Below are 12,529 nucleotides of genomic sequence, written 5' to 3' on the forward strand. Positions count from 1 at the left end.
GGCCGCGACTGTGGCTAGGCGGCGGCGGTGGTGGTGGTGTTGGGGCGGCGGGGCGGCTTGGAGGAGGGGGCAAGGCGCGGCGGTGGAGAGGAGTCCGGCTCGGACTCCTTGTCCGAGTCGGCGGCGGCGCGCGCGCATGCACGAGGCGGCGGCGGCGGCCTGGCACGGCGGCCTGGCGCGGCTGGGCCTTAGGCCCAGTCGGCACGGGAACTTTTGTTTTAAAAAAAAATAATTCCGCTGACGGAAGAAAAATCCTAGAAAAAGAAATAAAGATCTAAAAATGCCAAAACAAATTTTCATCGCCTAAATAAAATATTTAGGATGAGGTGAACATTTTCTTGGCCCTAAAGTGCAATTTTGAAAATGTGCAATTTTTCTAATGCAAATAAAATCCGAATAAAACCAAATAAAATCGAATAAATGATTTTAATATTTTTCCTCCAATATTTCAATTATTTCGGAGAAGTCATATTATCTCCACTCATTTGACTTAATATGAAATACTTCGGAGAGAAATATTATTAAAATCAAAATCCTCGTTTCATTATTTGATAAAAATCAAATATGAAAACAGAAAAATCCCCAACTCTCTCTGTGGGTCCTTGAGTTGCTTAGGATTTCGAGGATTGCGGAACTGGAATGCAATAAAACATGATATGCATGGATGATCTATGTATAACATTCCAAATTGAAAATTTGGGACGTTACACTCGTAGGCATCGGATCGTTGTTGGAGAATTATGTCGGATGCAATCGATCATGCAATAGTTATAACAAAGGGTGACACAGAACTAGCTCCAGTTCATCAATGTAATGTAGGCATGTATTCCGAATATAGTCATACGTGCTTATGGAAAAGAACTTGCATGACATATTTTGTCATACCCACCCGTGGCAGCGGGGTCCTATTGGAAACTAAGGGATATTCAGCCGTCCTTTTAATAGAGTACTGGACCAAAGCATTAACACATAGTGAATACATGAACTCCTCAAACTACAGTCATCAGCGGTAAGTATCCCGATTATTGTCACTTCGGGGTTAACGGATCATAACAGAAGTGACTATAAACTTGCAAGATAGGATCATGAATTCACATATATTCGTGAAAACATAATAGGTTCAGATCTGAAATCATGGCACTCGGGCCCTAGTGATAAGCATTAAGCATAGCAAAGTCATAGGAACATCAATCTCGGAACATAGTGGATACTAGGGATCAAACCCTAACAAAACTAACTCGATTACATGATAAATCTCATCCAACCCATCACCGTCCATCAAGCCTACGATGGAATTACTTAGGCATGGTGGTCAGCATCATGAAATTGGTGATGGAGGATACATGATAAATCTCATCCAACCCATCACCGTCCATCAAGCCTACGATGGAATTACTTAGGCACGGTGGTCAGCATCATGAAATTGGTGGAGGAAGGTTGATGATGACGATGGCAATGGATTCCCCTCTCCGGAGCCCCGAAGGGACTCCAGATCAGCCCTCCCGAGAGAGTTTAGGGCTTGGCGGCGGCTCCATATAGTAAAATGCGATGATTCCTTCTCTCTGATTTTTTTTCTTGCCGAAAGTGAATATATGGAGTTGGAGTTGAGGTCGGTGGAGCGTCAGGGGGCCCACGAGGCAGGGGGCGCGCCCAGGGGGGTAGGCGCGCCCCCCACCCTCGTGGACATGTGTGGCCCTCCTGACACGGATTCTTCTTCCCGTATTTTTTATATATTCCAAAAATAATCTCCATTGATTTTCAGGTCATTCCGAGAACTTTAATTTCTGCACAAAAATAACACCATGGCAATTCTGCTGAAAACAACATCAGTCCGGGTTAGTTCCATTCAAATCATGCAAGTTAGAATCCAAAACAAGGGCAAAAGTGTTTCTGCACAAAAATAACACCATGGCAATTCTGCTGAAAACAACGTTAGTCCGCGTTAGTTCCATTCAAATCATGCAAGTTAGAATCCAAAACAAGGGCAAAAGTGTTTGGAAAAGTAGATACGACGGAGACGTATCAGAATACAACTACGCTGATTATTTGGTTAGCCTAGGAATCCCAATACCAGCAGGTTGGGGTGTTGGACAAGTAACTGAAGGAACGACATAAGAGAAAGATGCAGAGCAAAAGGATAAAGATGCAGTTCCTCTGATCGTGGCCAAGCAACAGCTGCTGAACAGCCTTGACAGCAATGAGGAGATGGAAGAGCTTGTGAAGATAATGGGAAAAATTGATGTGCTCTGTAGGATGATTGTCTCTTTATTTGCAGTGTATGTAGCACTCGTGATGTATTCAGTGGCTATGACATGAGCACTTTGCTGAAACTAGTGATGAATGGAACCTGTTTAGCAGGCTGGGCGTAGGTTGCGAACATCTAATGATTTCTATTAACGGAAATTGGGGGTATTCCCTTTTGCTCATAAATAAATAAATAGCAGAGGCCCTTTTGCTACTAAATAAATAAATTAGTAGAGGCCTTGTCGGGTCTGCTTTGTTCCCATTCGAAGACGTCGAGAAAATTGCAGTCCAAAAGCAAACTATGTCATCAAATTTGAGTTTCACAGCCAAATATGAGTACAACTAAACAACAATGGCATCATGTTTTAGTCGTCATACAATCACCAAACACAAATCAACATACATAACAAGTGATGTTCTCACAGCAATATACTAAACAACACGTTCATCAGGTTTCAGTTGTCATAGCAAACACAATTTCATATAGTAGATAAAAAAGTCTTCCGATAGGAAAATAAGACAAAAGCAATCTAATGATCATCTGCAGCAGCAACGTCAACATCTTCGCCATGTGTATCAGTCTGAATCGTAATTCCCCACAGTTTCATCTTCTTCTTCATCCTCAATTTCCTCGAACGTTGGCTTCTTCTTGATCAACTCTTGTATGTCCACAGCATGATAGACAATCTTTTCGACAGTGTCATTGACGTGATGGTTCTCAAAGATATTAGGAACATTTGTGGAATCTTGTACATCAGGAGCAGTGTAAGCATCACCTTGTTGTGCAACTTCATTAAACGAATCCTTCTGCTCAAATCTTTGTAATACTCTCCATTCATCGCTACGTGCAAATGTGTCTTCGAAGAAAAATATCTGTGTTGCTTGATTTGCCAAAATAAAAGGCTCGTTGGTCTGGTACGCCGCCTTGACATTGATGGATTTGAAATAATCATCAGCTCTGGGTTTTGTGATCCTGGAAAACAAGTTATACCAACGACAACACAACAGAACCATACACTGATGATCCTCGAAACTGGAGATATACTGGTACTGAACAATGTCTGTTATATTAGCATACATTTCAGTTGTCTCTCTGTCGTACATATCCGTGCTCATGATGGCACTGTTTTGTGTCTTCTAGCCTTCGTCGCGTTCAAGGGTGTTTTAGCGCACATCTCCAACAATGCAAGATTCACAATGTCTTACCCAAGAATCAGGACCCATTGGTAGTGCGTAAAGGGCATCATCAACTGCCTGCCCATCCTCTCGCATCTTCTTAACCTATGGTTAGAAAATAGACAAGCTGGTCATCTTATGTACTCAATATATTAAAAAAACTGACAGCGCAATTCAAAAGCTTACATGTCTCTTGAACCATTTTGCAAATCCTGCCATAACCAGTTAGTCAATGTTTCTTGGATTTTGCGGCAGTAACTCCTTTTTGTAGATGCTGCACAACATAGTGACCACGTCAAACATCTAAATATATAAGAATATGCTGCAAGTTTAGAACATTGTGATGTATAAGCTGCAGTACTTAGCACTTACTTGATATAAGGTAGTATCTCACGACAATTATTCAACACATGCCAAACCATTTTGTCCAAATCTTTAGGTTTGTGCTCTTGTCGACTCTTCCCTGTAACTCGAACAGAATAATCGAAAACATTGAGCCTGGGATTGTCTTCACCCACTTCTTTGCTAAGCTGATCGGCTATTTCAATGTATTTTGAGCAGAATGTCAACGCTTCTGTAGCGATGTAGGCCTCGGGTCTAGCTCTGTTCCTAACATAGCCCTTGAAAGTGCCTAGCCGCCTTTCAATAGGGTACATCCAACCATATTCTACTGGAACTCTAAGTAGTGCCTCATCAGGTAGAAGAACAACCAAATGCACCATCACATCAAAGAAGGCTGGAGGATATAGCTTCTCAAGGTCACATAGGATAGTTGGTATCTTCTCTCTAAGATGCTCCAAAGCATCTATCCTAATATTTCTACTGCAGAGTTCCTTGAAGAGTTGTCCCAACTCTGCAACTGCTCTGTAAAAGTCAGGGCGGCCCAATCCTCTCAGGATAACAGGTAAAACCCTTTGAAGTAGGACGTGGCAGTCATGAGTTTTCAACCCTTTGTACCTTGTTTCCATCTGCACTGACTCTCCTTTCAGGGTTGGAAGCAAATCCATGTGGGAATTTCACACGTGGCAGGACCTCGCAGAATTCTGTTCTTTTTACCTTGTCCAAGACGTACACAGCTGGTGCCATATCCCGTGGTTTACCTTCATCTTGCACCTGCAAATCCTGTCTGATACCCAGGTGTGTCAAATCAATCCTAGATTTTAAGGTATCTTTCGTCTTGCCTTCAATATTAAGAAGTGTGCTAATAATGCTGTCACATATATTTTTCTCGTTGTGCATCACATCAAGATTATGCCGCAGATCCAAATATTTCCAATACTCCAAGTCCCACAAAGTGGACCTGCGGGTAAACAATAATCTCTCTTCTGCCATGCCACACTTCCTTTTCCCTCTACCATTACTAGGATGGTTTCCTAGTGTAATATGCTTGACCTTCTCTAATTCCACTTGTAACTCATCGGCGGTGAGCCTCTTTGGCGCATCACGTTTTTCATGCTTTGCATTGAACACATGTCTTCGGTATTTTGTAGGACGCGGCTTGTCCTCGGAAAGGAAACATCGTGTCCAATGTAACAGATCTTGCTAAGTATTGCGTAAGACAACAGATTCCTGTCACAACGAACACATGCATTGTAACCATGTGTCGTTCGCCCTGACATAGTGCCCAAAGCCGGATAATCATGGATGCACCAAATTATAACAGCACACAGAAAGAAATCAATTGGTGGGCTGCTATGTAAGTCTCGAGTGAGAACACCCCTCCATAGCTATTGAAGTTCCTCCACAAGAGAGTCCATGAATAAATCAAAATCCTTTCCAGGACTTTTTGGACCTGGGATGAGCAAGGCCATCATGTAGTTTGATTCTTTGGTGCAGACATTTGGAGACATCTTGTAAGGGATGACAAGAACTGGACACATGCTATATGTGGTGCTCTGGTGGCCAAATGGGTTAAATCCATCTGAAGCTAAGCCAAGTCTAATGTTTCTCGGGTCAGCAGCAATTTTTTTGTGTTTCTGATTGAAGATTTTCCAGTCACTACCATGAGATGGATGGCTCATTTCATTCTAATCTCTGTACTCCTGGTTCCTAGAATGCCATAGTACATGATCTCTTTGTTTCAGCATCATGAAACAACCTCTGCAATCTTGATATAATTGGAAAATGTCTCAGAACATTAGGAGGAATCCTCTTCACAGCATCGCCATCTTTCCATCTTGATGATTTGCATTTCGGGCATTCACTTAAGTTTGCATAATCCTTCCAAAACAGAACACAATTATTCTTACAAACATGGATCATATCATATCCAATTCCAACTACACGAAGGAAATTCTTCATTTTACTGTAGGTGTGTGGCAGCTCAGACGCATATGGGAAAGATTTGCGGAACGCAGCCAACATCACATTGAATGATTTGTTGGTCATCCGCTCAGATGTCTTCACCTGAAGAAAGGTGACCAGAGCTGAGAATACTGATAGCTTATTTCCTGGGGTGACAGCCACGTTGCATTGTTCCAACATGCGGGCCCACCGTTTTTCTTCTGCAAGTGAAAGTTCACAAAATGCACGAGCATTTCCTAGCATTGTTTCAATGTTGGTCAAACTCACTGGCTCCGCCACCACCACCACCTCCTCCTCTTTGTAGCGACCCGACCTCAGACGGTCAAGCCTCTATGTATCTGTGCCATCCCTGGATCAGTATGCTGGCACACATAGTACATCAATGTATATATCAAAGTGCAATCACATCTATAAATACCGTAAAACTAATATATACATCGTAATACTCAGTGGAAACAATTAAATGAGTGTGGAGTCCCATTAACGCCATCGGCAAGTTGAGTGTAGACCGTAACCCTGTACCGTACTCTTACTCGTCGGAAGAAAAGTATCTGCAACATGAGACGTTGCAGCCGTATAGGTCAATACATTGAATGTATCGGCATGATCACAATAAGAGAAAGCAGATGATATAACTATTCTATATGCAATATGGCTTTATGGCTCTGTATCTGAGTTTTGTTTGCATAAAAGCTAGTTTTATTTTCCCTACATCAAGGGAATATCAGGAGTCTGTACTATGGAGTTTTCTGTCATGACATGGTTCCGCCAACCGATGTCCCATACCCAAATCATCATAAGTTGCCCACAATTAAATTATCAATCCGGTGTTGAGAGTTCCGAGATAGATCCAAGTCCAGAGGCTCAAATTGTCCGTAACCGGGGACACAGCTAATCGATTAGGTTTTACCCTCTGCAGAGGTTTGTACACTTTACCCGCAAGATTCGATCCCTCTTTTTACATTCTCGCACTTCAGGGTGTTTGTGAACAAGATGACCAAAACATGGTCTTCCAAAGAGTTCCTTTGACCACTGTCCGGTGCTCATCCAATCCTACCGTAGTTCTACATCTGCTAGCACCATCCCAGCTAGAGTCACAACTAAGGTCAACCAAGCCAGAGCCCATAGTGACTTGCGGTTGCATAGGTAAGCTTCCGGGCATGAAGTATTCTTCCGTCTCTTTGAGTCTGGGTGAAGCTTTCCGCAAGATGTCATGGCGCTTCTCCATGCATCCCGGCCATCCACTGGTTTCTCCAGGGTGCCCGTCAACCATCCTTCACCCAGTAGTGTGTATTGAATTCTTGTCTCGAGTCCCGAAATCTTGAGGTCTTGGAGTCCTGAAGATGCAGTCCTTGCCGATGTCATCATGAACTTGTCGCCATTGACGTAGAGTCCTTCATTCTCACACCACTCCCGAGCACACATACCAACCCCGTCTACTATAGCATAGCATTAAATCTATATAACGTCCCGGGCTTGGTAACAAGGAGATGGTTCCTACCTCATGCATTCTACTCAACTACAAGATTCAATAACACTACTGGAGGGATTATGAATGGTAAACTAGATGCAATAAAAACATAGGTATGGATAACATGGTCAAAGTGAACTTGCCTGGTATTACTTGATGAAGATAACAACGCTCTCGAAAATAGCTTTGGTAGAACTATTCGTCACTCCATTGAAAATCTATATAGTCCAACATAGCATTCATATAAGCAAACATACTAGCAAGCAATTCTAACACTCATCAATAAAATGCAAACCAACAAGGGATACCAAATAAAATCCAAGGAAAACTACACGACGAAACTACTAAAGAAAACTCACATAACACAAAATAGTTCTGTCCTAAGTAAAACTTTAACAAGGAAAATACTAAACTAATAATTTTAATAGAAAGTAAGATTTAAATCAACTAAGCTAACAGAAAGTATTTTTCATTAAGTTGTACTAGCAAAAGAAAACACATATAAAGCTAAATTAAAGCTCTAATTATGCTCAAAACAAAATTAGTAAGAAAAAGAAATAAAACATTTTATTTTTCTGTAAATAAAAGTCCACTCTCTATAACTACATAACAAATCGGAAATAAAATATAAAAGAGGTGAAAATAAATTTCAAAATAATTAAAACAACAGAAAACAACATTAAAAATAACTAGCGCAATGTTGTTTTCATGAAAAACTAATTTTAATAAAATCTAAAAATACCCAAATTAATCATACTACTAGGCAAGGTCAAAACAAAGCAGTGGCACAAAGAATCGCCTAAAAATATTAATTCTAAATCATTGTATAGCAGAAATACTAATCTGAATACAATTCATAAAAACAATTTTTTTAAAAACTAAAACATGGCCGAAACTAATTTATACAGAAACTTTAGGAAATTTGCAAACTAGAGAAAAAAGAATCAGCTAAAAATATCAAATACCCTAAGAGATATAAAATTTTCAAGATTGGAACTTTTCTGTTTTTGAAACAGAAACGAATTAACAAAAAAAACCACTAACGGGCGCTAATGGGCCGAAGGGGCGCGATCTGTAACTAACTAACGCTCAGGCGATAACTAACAACCGCGTACAGTGTATAACTAACAGAAACCGGTGAAACGGTTTAGATCTAAACCGAAAAAATACCATACACTAAAACCGATCTAACGAAAAGAAACGATCTACTAAACTGATCTAATCTAACATAACGATTCGATCTATAGAAAAAAAACAAGACCGAACAGAAGAAAAGGGCTCGTGTGCTTACAGGAGCTCGTTTAGGCAGGAAAGTGGATGTCGTCGGGGCGACGGCTCCGGTGACCGGCGGCGAAGACAACGATGTCCAGTGGATGGAGAACTCCAAGAGGGTCCGTTTTTGTGTTGAAGGTGGAGGTCAGGGATGTCCAGGCGAGTGGGGCGCTCGAGAAGCTCCTGTGAACCGGGAGCTCCGGCGACAGCGGACAACGTTGAGCATGAGGTTTCGGTGTTCCCTGGGCGGCGTGGTTATGTCAAATAGATGCACAATCTCGAGGGGAAGTAGAGTATGGAAGGAGGGATGCTGGAAAGCTCACCAGCGGTCGGAGTCGAGCGATGAACTTTGCTTGGCCGACCTAGATTGGAACAACGAGGGCGTCGTCTACAGGCGGTCTTGGGCGTTGGTTTTCAAAGGGAAGCGGGAGAGGACAGCCTCGGGTATTTATAGGACATGAGGCTTGGGGAAGGGATCGACTCGGGGTAGGGTTTCCAAGAGGATCGGACGCGGCGGCGGCGGCGGCGGCGGGAGCGTGAACGCGTGGAGTTCTGTTCTTCGTGGAGAAAAAGAAAGAAGAGGTGGGGCCCATGCGCCAGGTGGGAAGTCAACGAGGAGGAGAGGGTTACGTGAGGGAGGGGAGAGCGAACGAGGGGAGAGGGCGTGGGGCTCTCGGTCTCCCTTTTCCTTTTTTTGCACGTGGGGGTGCTGGGGCGGTTGGCCTTGGGGCTCGGCCTTGCTAGCGCTGGCCTCGCCTGTCCTGTGGCTGGGCCTCGCTGGCCTGGCGCCCGACTGAGGCGTTTTTTTGAAATAAAGTTAGAAAAAAATATACAGAGAGAAAACAAAAATACTTGTGTATAGGACATATATATATATATATCTAAAAACTCAGAAAAATAAATCCTACACCGTGTACATTTTTTCCAAAGGCAAAATCCAAACTTAGAAAAAAAACATTTTTTTATAAATTCCAAATAAACTCCAATTTGAATTCAAAAACTTTTGGCATTAATTCAAAAATTTGAGAATGATAGCTGAAAGCTGAGAATGAATAAACTCTGAGATGATGGACTTCGGAGAAGCAAACTGAAAAGAATCTTGAAATGCTCCGGATAGGTGAAAAGAATTCTCACGATCAAAACAATTACTAGAGGATGGCAACAAGCTAGAATCACGAATCTTCGAGATATCTTTAGCACTGCGGAACAAATGAATAACGAAAAGTTAATGATTGAGAGGTGCACCAGCAAGAGAAGACATTTGAAAAAAAAGGAAAAGAATATGATCAAACACCGAGAGCTTGAATAGAATCCACCGGAGAAGAAAATGAGTGATGAGAGACAAACTAGTAGAACAACTTCTTGAGAACCACCAGGTAAGAATATTGATGAAAACAATGGAGAGGCTTCACAACAATAAAATGATACTTGAAAAAGAAATCTAGTTCCTTGAATAAAAGGGTGGGAGGGAGGGAAAACAAGGGCAACTTGGGATGGAAGAAAATGACACCGTTGAGAAGGCTTGAGTTGATCTTGCGAATGTTGAAGTGATCGGATCCACTTGAAGAGAAGCACACTGGTTAAAAGGATTGACAAAAACAATCTTGATGATCAAGAAGGATTGGTATTCACATAGAAATATGAGAACAACATTTAGGAAAAGGTATGGAATCAACATTTGACTTTGAAGCAACTTGAATACCACAACTCAAAACAAAACAAGGATTGGCTTGCAGAATAAGCCGGAACAAACATATGATAGAGATTTCATCCGAAGTTTTTGTGGTGGGGCCTACACGGGCTCGATCGTACAACACCATCATGTACAAGGCAGTGCACATGACATACGAAGCGTCCCCGAGTCGGCATAGCCAAGGACTCTTTAAGACACAACGAGACCACTGTAAAACCGACCGTGAATAGGCGGACCACTAGACGTCGAACCCCAATTTCATATCATATATCTGTCGGAAAGATATCCTAAGAGCTACTTGAATTCCCACCTATGAAACTCCCGAACCTTTCCGGTTATGCAATCAGGTGTTGGGGATACAGGGGAAGCATAATATCTCACCCAAACTAACAAATCCTACATCTAGCTGTATCCATCCTTCAACACATAACCAAGTAACCTTCGGAAATCATCTACCTCAACCTTCGAAAAGCATCCGTTATACAAGTTATGGCGATACTCCCGAACTCCCTCCCCGGTACTGGGTGGCGTCGAGGTTATCTCACCAACGAAATGCATAAAAGAGATTTTCGATGTCGGCGTACTAAACTCAGGTATTCCAGAACTGCAACGATAAAATTATGACGACAACACCTCAGAGCTCAACTCCCCGGGACACTTCCAAACAAACCCTGACAGGAGGCAGCAAGACAATGTTCTCATCATAAAACCATCGGAACGATTCCAAGATACCCGCGTGATCCTAATTTTTTTTAGTGAAATTTGAGAAGAGAAGAGTTAAAACTCTACGTCAGGATGCCTTACCAGAGCGATGAGGAGACTGGGAAGTAAAAAGAATTCCTAAACTCTCCGATATATAATTCCTAAATGACTCAAAACATTTTTCTAGACACAACTCGGCCGCTAAAAACGATCAAGCAATGGGGCTCCTAAGGTCGGGGAAGGCTCTGATTACCAACTTGTAACGCCCTCAATGCGGCTATATCTCCCACGTGTCGAAGCACGACTTAGAGGCATAACCGCATTGAAAGCAATGTCGCAAGTGAGGTAATCTTCACACAACCCATGTAATACATAAGGAAAAAGATACATAGTTGGCTTACAATCGCCACTTCACACAATACATGAATAAAGCATTACATCATCCAAATACAATCAAGGTCCGAATAAAAGAAGAACCCCAAATGCGAGAAAGGTCCTCGATCGACCCCAACTGGGCGCCACTACTGATCAACTAGAACGAAACAACACAAAGGACAAGGTCTTCATCGAGCTCCTCCTGAGCTTGGTTGCGTCATCTGCACGGACTCATCGGCACCTGCAAGCTGGTTTTGGAAGTATCTGTGAGCCACAGGGACTCAGCAATCTCGCACCCTCGCGATCAAGACTATTTAAGCTTATGGGTAAGGTAAAAGGTATGAGGTGGAGCTGCAGCAAGCGACTAGCATATATGGTGGCTAACATACGCAAATGAGAGCAAGAAGAGAAGGCAAAGCACGGTCGATACAAGTATGATCAAGAAGTGATCCTAAAACAACCTACGTCAAGCATAACTCCAACACCGTGTTCACTTCCCGGACTCCGCCGAAAAGAGACCATCACGGTAACACACGCGGTTGATTCATTTTAATTAAGGTCAACTTCAGGTTTTCTACAACCAGACATTAACAAATTCCCATCTGTCCATAACTGCGGGCACGGCTTTCGAAAGTTCAAATCCCTGCAGGGGTGTCCCAACTTAGCCCATCACAAGCTCTCACAATCAACGAAGGAATAGACCTCCTCCCGAGACATTCCGATCAGACTCGGTATCCCGGTACAACAAGACATTTCGACAGGGTAAAACTAAACCAGCAACACCGCCCGAATGTGCCGACAAATCCCGATAGGAGCTGCACATATCTCTTTCTCAGGGCACACCGGATCGTCCAAACTTCCGGTAGGCCAGCCCAGAGTTGCCCCTGGTGGCCACCGGCGGCTGACAAGTTGGACCAACACTCAGAGGAGCAATGTCCCGGGGGTGTAAAATAATGACGACCCTTGGGCGCGCGACCCCCAAGGGAAAAGAAAATGGCTGGGTGGCGAATGGTAAAACCAATGTTGGGCATTGCTGGAAGAGTTTTACTCAAGGCGAACTGCCAAGGGGTTCCCATTATAGCCCAACCGCGTAAGGGACGCAAAATCCGGGAACATAACACCAATATGACGGAAACTAGGGCGGCAAGAGTGGAACAAAACACCAAGCATAAGGTCGAGCCTTCCACCCTTTACCAAGTATATAGATGCATTAATTAAATAAGATATAATGTGATATCCCAACAAGTAAACATGTTCCAACAAGGAACAAACTTCAATCTTCACCTGCAACT

This window comes from Triticum dicoccoides, chromosome 7A (assembly GCF_002162155.2).
Source record: "Triticum dicoccoides isolate Atlit2015 ecotype Zavitan chromosome 7A, WEW_v2.0, whole genome shotgun sequence".
NCBI classification, from domain to species: domain Eukaryota; kingdom Viridiplantae; phylum Streptophyta; class Magnoliopsida; order Poales; family Poaceae; genus Triticum; species Triticum dicoccoides.